The sequence below is a fragment of the Phlebotomus papatasi genome, chromosome 1, assembly GCF_024763615.1.
Source record: "Phlebotomus papatasi isolate M1 chromosome 1, Ppap_2.1, whole genome shotgun sequence".
Lineage (NCBI taxonomy): Eukaryota > Metazoa > Arthropoda > Insecta > Diptera > Psychodidae > Phlebotomus > Phlebotomus papatasi.
The window spans coordinates 11260464-11276381 of NC_077222.1; positions in this window are offsets into that span (position 1 = coordinate 11260464).

Genomic DNA, 15918 nt, shown 5'->3' on the forward strand with positions numbered 1-15918 from the left:
TCCATGGAATTTCCGGCTTTAAATTCCATAGGAAAACTTAGTGGAATTTTAGCGTCAAATTCCAGCGAATTTAGCCATTTGGACGCAAGTTTTCCATTGGAATTTTTGCGGAATTTTGCTATGGGGTGGCTATATGGACCTGATTGAGTCTGACAGCCAAAACGTAAAACGAGAGCGAGAGAGAGAGGAGGAGGCAAAATGATGTGGAACATGTGGAAGGTAACATTGGACACTAAAAATAAATTGATTAAAATGATGGATTTTTATTCCAATATTTGATGAACAATGAATTCTATCTAAATATTTGTTCTTTTTGGAAGATTTTAACACTAAATACGTTAAATTTTGAATATGATTTGAATTGAAATTGCTTTGTTGAAAATTCAGTGTGAGCAATTGCTTACGAGAATATGACAGAACTTCGTGTTTACTTCAGTTCTTATTTAGCTGTGGTGAAGTACTAACAATGTTTCTTCGCATTTTTTGAGTGATATTATTGAATACTCATTGAATATTGTGTTGATTCATGTTAGTGGTGATTTGTACATTTGATCTGAAGTGAGATTTGCCTTGTGAATTAGATTTTTCGTGTGAAAAATGGGAAATGTTTTAAGACATTCACCAGTGAGGCGATACTCCTTATTTTGGACAGGTGTTTTTCTCACGAAATTTCGTGAAGTTTTAGCTTTTGTGATGACTAGGTTGGACAAATGCCTGGAGAAACAAAGGAGCATCATCTCTACGAAAGAGATGTAGCGAGAAATGCCTTGAAAGGCTCCCGGAAAGGTCAGGGCATGAGCGAATCCGCACGTACTTGGAGTACCGAAGTCAACTCACTTTAATGAATGATATGGAAAGTTTCCAGGCTTCTGTGACATTCTACGTTTCCCTTACATGAACAGGAAGAGGACTTGGTAAGTTTGGTTCATGTAATGAAGAACAATGGGCATCCTGTTGAGGCGGATTAGCTGTCCAAATTTACAGCCAAGTTGGCCAAATTAATAAACAAGTTGTCCAAAATAAAAGTCAAATTCACCTCTACATATCAATTCATTTTTAAACGTATTAAAACTAATTTTAATAAAAACAAAAACAATAAACCCTTGCTAAGTTTCTAAACAACCCTTCTGAAAAGAGAGTAACAAAACAAGAAATGTCAATTAGTATAGAAAATATCGCACTTCAAACTTCAAACTTCGATGCGTATAAGCAGACTGTCCAAAATTATGAGCACTTCCCCTATGGGTAAATTTACACGAAAATGTTTTTAATTTAGTGGGAAATATCTAAAAAAGATCTTTAAGAGACCAACCGGGTTTAAACGCGAATATCTCCTAAACAAGAAGAGATAGACCCCCCAAAGTTGGTATCAAAAAAAAAAAAATTTTTAGGCATATTTTGTATGCAAATATTTAAACGTGAATATCTCGTAAACTAGAAGAGATAGACCCCCCAAAGTTGGCATCAAAAAAAAAATTTTTTTAGGCATATTTTGTATGCAAATCTTAAACGCGAATATCTCCTAAACTAGAAGAGATAGACCCCCCAAAGTTGGCATCAAAAAAAAATTTTTTTAGGCATATTTTGTATGCAAATCTTTAAACGCGAATATCTCCTAAACTAGAAGAGATAGACCCCCCAAAGTTAGCATCAAAAAACAAAATCTTAGGCACATTTTGTATGCAAATCTTTAAACGCGAATATCTCCTAAACTAGAAGAGATAGACCCCCCAAAGTTGGCATCAAAAAAATTTTTTTTAGGCATATTTTGTATGCAAATCTTTAAACGCGAATATCTCCTAAACTAGAAGAGATAGACCCCCCAAAGTTGGCATCAAAAAAAATTTTTTTAGGCATATTTTGTATGCAAATCTTTAAACGCGAATATCTCCTAAACTAGAAGAGATAGACCCCCCAAAGTTGGCATCAAAAAAAATTTTTTTAGGCATATTTTGTATGCAAATCTTTAAACGCGAATATCTCCTAAACTAGAAGAGATAGACCCCCCAAAGTTGGCATCAAAAAAATTTTTTTTAGGCATATTTTGTATGCAAATCTTTAAACGCGAATATCTCCTAAACTAGAAGAGATAGACCCCCCAAAGTTGGCATCAAAAAAAAATTTTTTTAGGCATATTTTGTATGCAAATCTTTAAACGCGAATATCTCCTAAACTAGAAGAGATAGACCCCCCAAAGTTGGCATCAAAAAAATTTTTTTAGGCATATTTTGTATGCAAATCTTTAAACGCGAATATCTCCTAAACTAGAAGAGATAGACCCCCCAAAGTTGGCATCAAAAAAAATTTTTTTTAGGCATATTTTGTATGCAAATCTTTAAACGCGAATATCTCCTAAACTAGAAGAGATAGACCCCCCAAAAAAAGAACAAAAAGGAATTTTTCAGGCATATTTTGTATGCAGATCTTTAAACGCGAATATCTCCTAAAATAGAAGAGATAGACCCCCCAAAGTTAGCATCAAAAAACAAAATCTTAGGCACATTTTGTATGCAAATCTTTAAACGCGAATATCTCCTAAACTAGAAGAGATAGACCCCCCAAAGTTGGCATCAAAAAAAATTTTTTTAGGCATATTTTGTATGCAAATCTTTAAACGCGAATATCTCCTAAACTAGAAGAGATAGACCCCCCAAAGTTGGCATCAAAAAAAAAATTTTTTAGGCATATTTTGTATGCAAATCTTTAAACGCGAATATCTCCTAAACTAGAAGAGATAGACCCCCCAAAGTTGGCATCAAAAAAAATTTTTTTTAGGCATATTTTGTATGCAAATCTTTAAACGCGAATATCTCCTAAACTAGAAGAGATAGACCCCCCAAAAAAAGAACAAAAAGGAATTTTTCAGGCATATTTTGTATGCAGATCTTTAAACGCGAATATCTCCTAAAATAGAAGAGATAGACCCCCCAAAGTTGGCATCAAAAAAAAAATTTTTTAGGCATATTTTGTATGCAAATCTTTAAACGCGAATATCTCCTAAACTAGAAGAGATAGACCCCCCAAAGTTGGCATCAAAAAAAATTTTTTTAGGCATATTTTGTATGCAAATCTATAAACGCGAATATCTCCTAAACTAGAAGAGATAGACCCCCCAAAGTTGGCATCAAAAAAAATTTTTTTAGGCATATTTTGTATGCAAATCTATAAACGCGAATATCTCCTAAACTAGAAGAGATAGACCCCCCAAAGTTGGCATCAAAAAAAATTTTTTTAGGCATATTTTGTATGCAAATCTTTAAACGCGAATATCTCCTAAACTAGAAGAGATAGACCCCCCAAAGTTGGCATCAAAAAAAAAATTTTTTAGGCATATTTTGTATGCAAATCTTTAAACGCGAATATCTCCTAAACTAGAAGAGATAGACCCCCCAAAGTTGGCATCAAAAAAAATTTTTTTAGGCATATTTTGTATGCAAATCTTTAAACGCGAATATCTCCTAAACTAGAAGAGATAGACCCCCCAAAGTTGGCATCAAAAAAAAAATTTTTTTAGGCAAATTTTGTATGCAAATCTTTAACCGCGAATATCTCCTAAACTAGAAGAGATAGACCCCCCAAAGTTGGCATCAAAAAAAATTTTTTAGGCATATTTTGTATGCAAATCTTTAAACGCGAATATCTCCTAAACTAGAAGAGATAGACCCCCCAAAGTTGGCATTAAAAAAAATTTTTTTAGGCATATTTTGTATGCAAATCTTTAAACGCGAATATCTCCTAAACTAGAAGAGATAGACCCCCCAAAGTTGGCATCAAAAAAAATTTTTTTTAGGCATATTTTGTATGCAAATCTTTAAACGCGAATATCTCCTAAACTAGAAGAGATAGACCCCCCAAAGTTGGCATTAAAAAAAATTTTTTTAGGCATATTTTGTATGCAAATCTTTAAACGCGAATATCTCCTAAACTAGAAGAGATAGACCCCCCAAAGTTGGCATCAAAAAAAATTTTTTTTAGGCATATTTTGTATGCAAATCTTTAAACGCGAATATCTCCTAAACTAGAAGAGATAGACCCCCCAAAGTTGGCATCAAAAAAAATTTTTTTAGGCATATTTTGTATGCAAATCTTTAAACGCGAATATCTCCTAAACTAGAAGAGATAGACCCCCCAAAGTTGGCATCAAAAAAATTTTTTTAGGCATATTTTGTATGCAAATCTTTAAACGCGAATATCTCCTAAACTAGAAGAGATAGACCCCCCAAAGTTGGCATCAAAAAAAATTTTTTTAGGCATATTTTGTATGCAAATCTATAAACGCGAATATCTCCTAAACTAGAAGAGATAGACCCCCCAAAGTTGGCATCAAAAAAAATTTTTTTAGGCATATTTTGTATGCAAATCTTTAAACGCGAATATCTCCTAAACTAGAAGAGATAGACCCCCCAAAGTTGGCATCAAAAAAAAATTTTTTAGGCATATTTTGTATGCAAATCTTTAAACGCGAATATCTCCTAAACTAGAAGGGATAGACCCCCCAAAGTTGGCATCAAAAAAAATTTTTTTAGGCATATTTTGTATGCAAATCTATAAACGCGAATATCTCCTAAACTAGAAGAGATAGACCCCCCAAAGTTGGCATCAAAAAAAATTTTTTTAGGCATATTTTGTATGCAAATCTTTAAACGCGAATATCTCCTAAACTAGAAGAGATAGACCCCCCAAAGTTGGCATCAAAAAAAATTTTTTTTAGGCATATTTTGTATGCAAATCTTTAAACGCGAATATCTCCTAAACTAGAAGAGATAGACCCCCCAAAGTTGGCATCAAAAAAAATTTTTTTAGGCATATTTTGTATGCAAATCTATAAACGCGAATATCTCCTAAACTAGAAGAGATAGACCCCCCAAAGTTGGCATCAAAAAAAAATTTTTTTAGGCATATTTTGTATGCAAATCTTTAAACGCGAATATCTCCTAAACTAGAAGAGATAGACCCCCCAAAGTTGGCATCAAAAAAAATTTTTTTAGGCATATTTTGTATGCAAATCTTTAAACGCGAATATCTCCTAAACTAGAAGAGATAGACCCCCCAAAGTTGGAATCAAAAAAAATTTTTTTAGGCATATTTTGTATGCAAATCTTTAAACGCGAATATCTCCTAAACTAGAAGAGATAGACCCCCCCAAAGTTGGCATCAAAAAAACAAAATTTTAGGCATATTTTGTATGCAAATCTTTAAACGCGAATATCTCCTAAACTAGAAGAGATAGACCCCCCAAAAAAACAAAAAGGAATTTTTCAGGCATATTTTGTATGCAGATCTTTAAACGCGAATATCTCCTAAAATAGAAGAGATAGACCCCCCAAAGTTGGCATCAAAAAAAAATTTTTTTAGGCATATTTTGTATGCAAATCTTTAAACGCGAATATCTCCTAAACTAGAAGAGATAGACCCCCCAAAGTTGGCATCAAAAAAATTTTTTTTAGGCATATTTTGTATGCAAATCTTTAAACGCGAATATCTCCTAAACTAGAAGAGATAGACCCCCCAAAGTTGGCATCAAAAAAAATTTTTTTAGGCATATTTTGTATGCAAATCTTTAAACGCGAATATCTCCTAAACTAGAAGAGATAGACCCCCCAAAGTTGGCATCAAAAAAAATTTTTTTAGGCATATTTTGTATGCAAATCTTTAAACGCGAATATCTCCTAAACTAGAAGAGATAGACCCCCCAAAGTTGGCATCAAAAAAATTTTTTTAGGCATATTTTGTATGCAAATCTATAAACGCGAATATCTCCTAAACTAGAAGAGATAGACCCCCCAAAGTTGGCATCAAAAAAAATTTTTTTAGGCATATTTTGTATGCAAATCTTTAAACGCGAATATCTCCTAAACTAGAAGAGATAGACCCCCCAAAGTTGGCATCAAAAAAAATTCTTTTAGGCATATTTTGTATGCAAATCTTTAAACGCGAATATCTCCTAAACTAGAAGAGATAGACCCCCCCAAAGTTGGCATCAAAAAAAATTTTTTTAGGCATATTTTGTATGCAAATCTATAAACGCGAATATCTCCTAAACTAGAAGAGATAGACCCCCCAAAGTTGTCATAAAAAAAAAAATTTTTAGGCATATTTTGTATGCAAATCTTTAAACGCGAATATCTCCTAAACTAGAAGAGATAGACCCCCCAAAGTTGGCATCAAAAAAAATTTTTTTAGGCATATTTTGTATGCAAATCTTTAAACGCGAATATCTCCTAAACTAGAAGAGATAGACCCCCCAAAGTTGGCATCAAAAAAAAATTTTTTTAGGCATATTTTGTATGCAAATCTTTAAACGCGAATATCTCCTAAACTAGAAGAGATAGACCCCCCAAAGTTGGCATCAAAAAAAATTTTTTTGGGCATATTTTGTATGCAAATCTTTAAACGCGAATATCTCCTAAACTAGAAGAGATAGACCCCCCAAAGTTGGCATCAAAAAAAATTTTTTTAGGCATATTTTGTATGCAAATCTATAAACGCGAATATCTCCTAAACTAGAAGAGATAGACCCCCCAAAGTTGGCATCAAAAAAAATTTTTTTAGGCATATTTTGTATGCAAATCTTTAAACGCGAATATCTCCTAAACTAGAAGAGATAGACCCCCCAAAGTTGGCATCAAAAAAAAATTTTTTAGGCATATTTTGTATGCAAATCTTTAAACGCGAATATCTCCTAAACTAGAAGGGATAGACCCCCCAAAGTTGGCATCAAAAAAATTTTTTTAGGCATATTTTGTATGCAAATCTATAAACGCGAATATCTCCTAAACTAGAAGAGATAGACCCCCCAAAGTTGGCATCAAAAAAAATTTTTTTAGGCATATTTTGTATGCAAATCTTTAAACGCGAATATCTCCTAAACTAGAAGAGATAGACCCCCCAAAGTTGGCATCAAAAAAAAATTTTTTTAGGCATATTTTGTATGCAAATCTTTAAACGCGAATATCTCCTAAACTAGAAGAGATAGACCCCCCAAAGTTGGCATCAAAAAAAATTTTTTTAGGCATATTTTGTATGCAAATCTATAAACGCGAATATCTCCTAAACTAGAAGAGATAGACCCCCCAAAGTTGGCATCAAAAAAAAATTTTTTTAGGCATATTTTGTATGCAAATCTTTAAACGCGAATATCTCCTAAACTAGAAGAGATAGACCCCCCAAAGTTGGCATCAAAAAAATTTTTTTTAGGCATATTTTGTATGCAAATCTTTAAACGCGAATATCTCCTAAACTAGAAGAGATAGACCCCCCAAAGTTGGCATCAAAAAAAATTTTTTTAGGCATATTTTGTATGCAAATCTTTAAACGCGAATATCTCCTAAACTAGAAGAGATAGACCCCCCAAAGTTGGCATCAAAAAAAAATTTTAGGCATATTTTGTATGCAAATCTTTAAACGCGAATATCTCCTAAACTAGAAGAGATAGACCCCCCAAAGTTGGCATCAAAAAAAATTTTTTTAGGCATATTTTGTATGCAAATCTTTAAACGCGAATATCTCCTAAACTAGAAGAGATAGACCCCCCAAAGTTGGCATCAAAAAAAAATTTTTTTAGGCATATTTTGTATGCAAATCTTTAAACGCGAATATCTCCTAAACTAGAAGAGATAGACCCCCCAAAGTTGGCATCAAAAAAAATTTTTTTAGGCATATTTTGTATGCAAATCTTTAAACGCGAATATCTCCTAAACTAGAAGAGATAGACCCCCCAAAGATGGCATCAAAAAAAATTTTTTTTAGGCATATTTTGTATGCAAATCTTTAAACGCGAATATCTCCTAAACTAGAAGAGATAGACCCCCCAAAGTTGGCATCAAAAAAAATTTTTTTTAGGCATATTTTGTATGCAAATCTTTAAACGCGAATATCTCCTAAACTAGAAGAGATAGACCCCCCAAAGTTGGCATCAAAAAAAAATTTTTTTAGGCAAATTTTGTATGCAAATCTTTAACCGCGAATATCTCCTAAACTAGAAGAGATAGACCCCCCAAAGTTGGCATCAAAAAAAATTTTTTAGGCATATTTTGTATGCAAATCTTTAAACGCGAATATCTCCTAAACTAGAAGAGATAGACCCCCCAAAGTTGGCATCAAAAAAAATTTTTTAGGCATATTTTGTATGCAAATCTTTAAACGCGAATATCTCCTAAACTAGAAGAGATAGACCCCCCAAAGTTGGCATCAAAAAAAATTTTTTTAGGCATATTTTATATGCAAATCTTTAAACGCGAATATCTCCTAAACTAGAAGAGATAGACCCCCCAAAGTTGGCATCAAAAAAAATTTTTTTTAGGCATATTTTGTATGCAAATCTTTAAACGCGAATATCTCCTAAACTAGAAGAGATAGACCCCCCAAAGTTGGCATCAAAAAAAATTTTTTTAGGCATATTTTGTATGCAAATCTATAAACGCGAATATCTCCTAAACTAGAAGAGATAGACCCCCCAAAGTTGGCATCAAAAAAAAATTTTTTTAGGCATATTTTGTATGCAAATCTTTAAACGCGAATATCTCCTAAACTAGAAGAGATAGACCCCCCAAAGTTGGCATCAAAAAAAATTTTTTTAGGCATATTTTGTATGCAAATCTTTAAACGCGAATATCTCCTAAACTAGAAGAGATAGACCCCCCAAAGTTGGCATCAAAAAAAATTTTTTTAGGCATATTTTGTATGCAAATCTATAAACGCGAATATCTCCTAAACTAGAAGAGATAGACCCCCCAAAGTTGGCATCAAAAAAAATTTTTTTAGGCATATTTTGTATGCAAATCTTTAAACGCGAATATCTCCTAAACTAGAAGAGATAGACCCCCCAAAGTTGGCATCAAAAAAAAATTTTTTAGGCATATTTTGTATGCAAATCTTTAAACGCGAATATCTCCTAAACTAGAAGGGATAGACCCCCCAAAGTTGGCATCAAAAAAAATTTTTTTAGGCATATTTTGTATGCAAATCTATAAACGCGAATATCTCCTAAACTAGAAGAGATAGACCCCCCAAAGTTGGCATCAAAAAAAATTTTTTTAGGCATATTTTGTATGCAAATCTATAAACGCGAATATCTCCTAAACTAGAAGAGATAGACCCCCCAAAGTTGGCATCAAAAAAAAATTTTTTTAGGCATATTTTGTATGCAAATCTTTAAACGCGAATATCTCCTAAACTAGAAGAGATAGACCCCCCAAAGTTGGCATCAAAAAAAATTTTTTTAGGCATATTTTGTATGCAAATCTTTAAAGGCGAATATCTCCTAAACTAGAAGAGATAGACCCCCCAAAGTTGGAATCAAAAAAAATTTTTTTAGGCATATTTTGTATGCAAATCTTTAAACGCGAATATCTCCTAAACTAGAAGAGATAGACCCCCCCAAAGTTGGCATCAAAAAAACAAAATTTTAGGCATATTTTGTATGCAAATCTTTAAACGCGAATATCTCCTAAACTAGAAGAGATAGACCCCCCAAAAAAACAAAAAGGAATTTTTCAGGCATATTTTGTATGCAGATCTTTAAACGCGAATATCTCCTAAAATAGAAGAGATAGACCCCCCAAAGTTGGCATCAAAAAAAAATTTTTTTAGGCATATTTTGTATGCAAATCTTTAAACGCGAATATCTCCTAAACTAGAAGAGATAGACCCCCCAAAGTTGGCATCAAAAAAATTTTTTTTAGGCATATTTTGTATGCAAATCTTTAACCGCGAATATCTCCTAAACTAGAAGAGATAGACCCCCCAAAGTTGGCATCAAAAAAAAATTTTTTTAGGCATATTTTGTATGCAAATCTTTAAACGCGAATATCTCCTAAACTAGAAGAGATAGACCCCCCAAAGTTGGCATCAAAAAAATTTTTTTTAGGCATATTTTGTATGCAAATCTTTAAACGCGAATATCTCCTAAACTAGAAGAGATAGACCCCCCAAAGTTGGCATCAAAAAAAATTTTTTTAGGCATATTTTGTATGCAAATCTTTAAACGCGAATATCTCCTAAACTAGAAGAGATAGACCCCCCAAAGTTGGCATCAAAAAAAAATTTTAGGCATATTTTGTATGCAAATCTTTAAACGCGAATATCTCCTAAACTAGAAGAGATAGACCCCCCAAAGTTGGCATCAAAAAAAATTTTTTTAGGCATATTTTGTATGCAAATCTTTAAACGCGAATATCTCCTAAACTAGAAGAGATAGACCCCCCAAAGTTGGCATCAAAAAAAAATTTTTTTAGGCATATTTTGTATGCAAATCTTTAAACGCGAATATCTCCTAAACTAGAAGAGATAGACCCCCCAAAGTTGGCATCAAAAAAAATTTTTTTAGGCATATTTTGTATGCAAATCTTTAAACGCGAATATCTCCTAAACTAGAAGAGATAGACCCCCCAAAGATGGCATCAAAAAAAATTTTTTTTAGGCATATTTTGTATGCAAATCTTTAAACGCGAATATCTCCTAAACTAGAAGAGATAGACCCCCCAAAGTTGGCATCAAAAAAAATTTTTTTTAGGCATATTTTGTATGCAAATCTTTAAACGCGAATATCTCCTAAACTAGAAGAGATAGACCCCCCAAAGTTGGCATCAAAAAAAAATTTTTTTAGGCAAATTTTGTATGCAAATCTTTAACCGCGAATATCTCCTAAACTAGAAGAGATAGACCCCCCAAAGTTGGCATCAAAAAAAATTTTTTAGGCATATTTTGTATGCAAATCTTTAAACGCGAATATCTCCTAAACTAGAAGAGATAGACCCCCCAAAGTTGGCATCAAAAAAAATTTTTTAGGCATATTTTGTATGCAAATCTTTAAACGCGAATATCTCCTAAACTAGAAGAGATAGACCCCCCAAAGTTGGCATCAAAAAAAATTTTTTTAGGCATATTTTATATGCAAATCTTTAAACGCGAATATCTCCTAAACTAGAAGAGATAGACCCCCCAAAGTTGGCATCAAAAAAAATTTTTTTTAGGCATATTTTGTATGCAAATCTTTAAACGCGAATATCTCCTAAACTAGAAGAGATAGACCCCCCAAAGTTGGCATCAAAAAAAATTTTTTTAGGCATATTTTGTATGCAAATCTATAAACGCGAATATCTCCTAAACTAGAAGAGATAGACCCCCCAAAGTTGGCATCAAAAAAAAATTTTTTTAGGCATATTTTGTATGCAAATCTTTAAACGCGAATATCTCCTAAACTAGAAGAGATAGACCCCCCAAAGTTGGCATCAAAAAAAATTTTTTTAGGCATATTTTGTATGCAAATCTTTAAACGCGAATATCTCCTAAACTAGAAGAGATAGACCCCCCAAAGTTGGCATCAAAAAAAATTTTTTTAGGCATATTTTGTATGCAAATCTATAAACGCGAATATCTCCTAAACTAGAAGAGATAGACCCCCCAAAGTTGGCATCAAAAAAAATTTTTTTAGGCATATTTTGTATGCAAATCTTTAAACGCGAATATCTCCTAAACTAGAAGAGATAGACCCCCCAAAGTTGGCATCAAAAAAAAATTTTTTAGGCATATTTTGTATGCAAATCTTTAAACGCGAATATCTCCTAAACTAGAAGGGATAGACCCCCCAAAGTTGGCATCAAAAAAAATTTTTTTAGGCATATTTTGTATGCAAATCTATAAACGCGAATATCTCCTAAACTAGAAGAGATAGACCCCCCAAAGTTGGCATCAAAAAAAATTTTTTTAGGCATATTTTGTATGCAAATCTATAAACGCGAATATCTCCTAAACTAGAAGAGATAGACCCCCCAAAGTTGGCATCAAAAAAAAATTTTTTTAGGCATATTTTGTATGCAAATCTTTAAACGCGAATATCTCCTAAACTAGAAGAGATAGACCCCCCAAAGTTGGCATCAAAAAAAATTTTTTTAGGCATATTTTGTATGCAAATCTTTAAAGGCGAATATCTCCTAAACTAGAAGAGATAGACCCCCCAAAGTTGGAATCAAAAAAAATTTTTTTAGGCATATTTTGTATGCAAATCTTTAAACGCGAATATCTCCTAAACTAGAAGAGATAGACCCCCCCAAAGTTGGCATCAAAAAAACAAAATTTTAGGCATATTTTGTATGCAAATCTTTAAACGCGAATATCTCCTAAACTAGAAGAGATAGACCCCCCAAAAAAACAAAAAGGAATTTTTCAGGCATATTTTGTATGCAGATCTTTAAACGCGAATATCTCCTAAAATAGAAGAGATAGACCCCCCAAAGTTGGCATCAAAAAAAAATTTTTTTAGGCATATTTTGTATGCAAATCTTTAAACGCGAATATCTCCTAAACTAGAAGAGATAGACCCCCCAAAGTTGGCATCAAAAAAATTTTTTTTAGGCATATTTTGTATGCAAATCTTTAAACGCGAATATCTCCTAAACTAGAAGAGATAGACCCCCCAAAGTTGGCATCAAAAAAAATTTTTTTAGGCATATTTTGTATGCAAATCTTTAAACGCGAATATCTCCTAAACTAGAAGAGATAGACCCCCCAAAGTTGGCATCAAAAAAAATTTTTTTAGGCATATTTTGTATGCAAATCTTTAAACGCGAATATCTCCTAAACTAGAAGAGATAGACCCCCCAAAGTTGGCATCAAAAAAATTTTTTTAGGCATATTTTGTATGCAAATCTATAAACGCGAATATCTCCTAAACTAGAAGAGATAGACCCCCCAAAGTTGGCATCAAAAAAAATTTTTTTAGGCATATTTTGTATGCAAATCTTTAAACGCGAATATCTCCTAAACTAGAAGAGATAGACCCCCCAAAGTTGGCATCAAAAAAAATTCTTTTAGGCATATTTTGTATGCAAATCTTTAAACGCGAATATCTCCTAAACTAGAAGAGATAGACCCCCCCAAAGTTGGCATCAAAAAAAATTTTTTTAGGCATATTTTGTATGCAAATCTATAAACGCGAATATCTCCTAAACTAGAAGAGATAGACCCCCCAAAGTTGTCATAAAAAAAAAAATTTTTAGGCATATTTTGTATGCAAATCTTTAAACGCGAATATCTCCTAAACTAGAAGAGATAGACCCCCCAAAGTTGGCATCAAAAAAAATTTTTTTAGGCATATTTTGTATGCAAATCTTTAAACGCGAATATCTCCTAAACTAGAAGAGATAGACCCCCCAAAGTTGGCATCAAAAAAAAATTTTTTTAGGCATATTTTGTATGCAAATCTTTAAACGCGAATATCTCCTAAACTAGAAGAGATAGACCCCCCAAAGTTGGCATCAAAAAAAATTTTTTTGGGCATATTTTGTATGCAAATCTTTAAACGCGAATATCTCCTAAACTAGAAGAGATAGACCCCCCAAAGTTGGCATCAAAAAAAATTTTTTTAGGCATATTTTGTATGCAAATCTATAAACGCGAATATCTCCTAAACTAGAAGAGATAGACCCCCCAAAGTTGGCATCAAAAAAAATTTTTTTAGGCATATTTTGTATGCAAATCTTTAAACGCGAATATCTCCTAAACTAGAAGAGATAGACCCCCCAAAGTTGGCATCAAAAAAAATTTTTTAGGCATATTTTGTATGCAAATCTTTAAACGCGAATATCTCCTAAACTAGAAGAGATAGACCCCCCAAAGTTGGCATCAAAAAAAATTTTTTAGGCATATTTTGTATGCAAATCTTTAAACGCGAATATCTCCTAAACTAGAAGAGATAGACCCCCCAAAGTTGGCATCAAAAAAAATTTTTTTAGGCATATTTTATATGCAAATCTTTAAACGCGAATATCTCCTAAACTAGAAGAGATAGACCCCCCAAAGTTGGCATCAAAAAAAATTTTTTTTAGGCATATTTTGTATGCAAATCTTTAAACGCGAATATCTCCTAAACTAGAAGAGATAGACCCCCCAAAGTTGGCATCAAAAAAAATTTTTTTAGGCATATTTTGTATGCAAATCTATAAACGCGAATATCTCCTAAACTAGAAGAGATAGACCCCCCAAAGTTGGCATCAAAAAAAAATTTTTTTAGGCATATTTTGTATGCAAATCTTTAAACGCGAATATCTCCTAAACTAGAAGAGATAGACCCCCCAAAGTTGGCATCAAAAAAAATTTTTTTAGGCATATTTTGTATGCAAATCTTTAAACGCGAATATCTCCTAAACTAGAAGAGATAGACCCCCCAAAGTTGGCATCAAAAAAATTTTTTTAGGCATATTTTGTATGCAAATCTTTAAACGCGAATATCTCCTAAACTAGAAGAGATAGACCCCCCAAAGTTGGCATCAAAAAAAATTTTTTTAGGCATATTTTGTATGCAAATCTATAAACGCGAATATCTCCTAAACTAGAAGAGATAGACCCCCCAAAGTTGGCATCAAAAAAAATTTTTTTAGGCATATTTTGTATGCAAATCTTTAAACGCGAATATCTCCTAAACTAGAAGAGATAGACCCCCCAAAGTTGGCATCAAAAAAAAATTTTTTAGGCATATTTTGTATGCAAATCTTTAAACGCGAATATCTCCTAAACTAGAAGGGATAGACCCCCCAAAGTTGGCATCAAAAAAAATTTTTTTAGGCATATTTTGTATGCAAATCTATAAACGCGAATATCTCCTAAACTAGAAGAGATAGACCCCCCAAAGTTGGCATCAAAAAAAATTTTTTTAGGCATATTTTGTATGCAAATCTATAAACGCGAATATCTCCTAAACTAGAAGAGATAGACCCCCCAAAGTTGGCATCAAAAAAAAATTTTTTTAGGCATATTTTGTATGCAAATCTTTAAACGCGAATATCTCCTAAACTAGAAGAGATAGACCCCCCAAAGTTGGCATCAAAAAAAATTTTTTTAGGCATATTTTGTATGCAAATCTTTAAACGCGAATATCTCCTAAACTAGAAGAGATAGACCCCCCAAAGTTGGAATCAAAAAAAATTTTTTTAGGCATATTTTGTATGCAAATCTTTAAACGCGAATATCTCCTAAACTAGAAGAGATAGACCCCCCCAAAGTTGGCATCAAAAAAACAAAATTTTAGGCATATTTTGTATGCAAATCTTTAAACGCGAATATCTCCTAAACTAGAAGAGATAGACCCCCCAAAAAAACAAAAAGGAATTTTTCAGGCATATTTTGTATGCAGATCTTTAAACGCGAATATCTCCTAAAATAGAAGAGATAGACCCCCCAAAGTTGGCATCAAAAAAAAATTTTTTTAGGCATATTTTGTATGCAAATCTTTAAACGCGAATATCTCCTAAACTAGAAGAGATAGACCCCCCAAAGTTGGCATCAAAAAAATTTTTTTTAGGCATATTTTGTATGCAAATCTTTAAACGCGAATATCTCCTAAACTAGAAGAGATAGACCCCCCAAAGTTGGCATCAAAAAAAATTTTTTTAGGCATATTTTGTATGCAAATCTTTAAACGCGAATATCTCCTAAACTAGAAGAGATAGACCCCCCAAAGTTGGCATCAAAAAAAATTTTTTTAGGCATATTTTGTATGCAAATCTTTAAACGCGAATATCTCCTAAACTAGAAGAGATAGACCCCCCAAAGTTGGCATCAAAAAAATTTTTTTAGGCATATTTTGTATGCAAATCTATAAACGCGAATATCTCCTAAACTAGAAGAGATAGACCCCCCAAAGTTGGCATCAAAAAAAATTTTTTTAGGCATATTTTGTATGCAAATCTTTAAACGCGAATATCTCCTAAACTAGAAGAGATAGACCCCTCAAAGTTGGCATCAAAAAAAATTCTTTTAGGCATATTTTGTATGCAAATCTTTAAACGCGAATATCTCCTAAACTAGAAGAGATAGACCCCCCCAAAGTTGGCATCAAAAAAAATTTTTTTAGGCATATTTTGTATGCAAATCTATAAACGCGAATATCTCCTAAACTAGAAGAGATAGACCCCCCAAAGT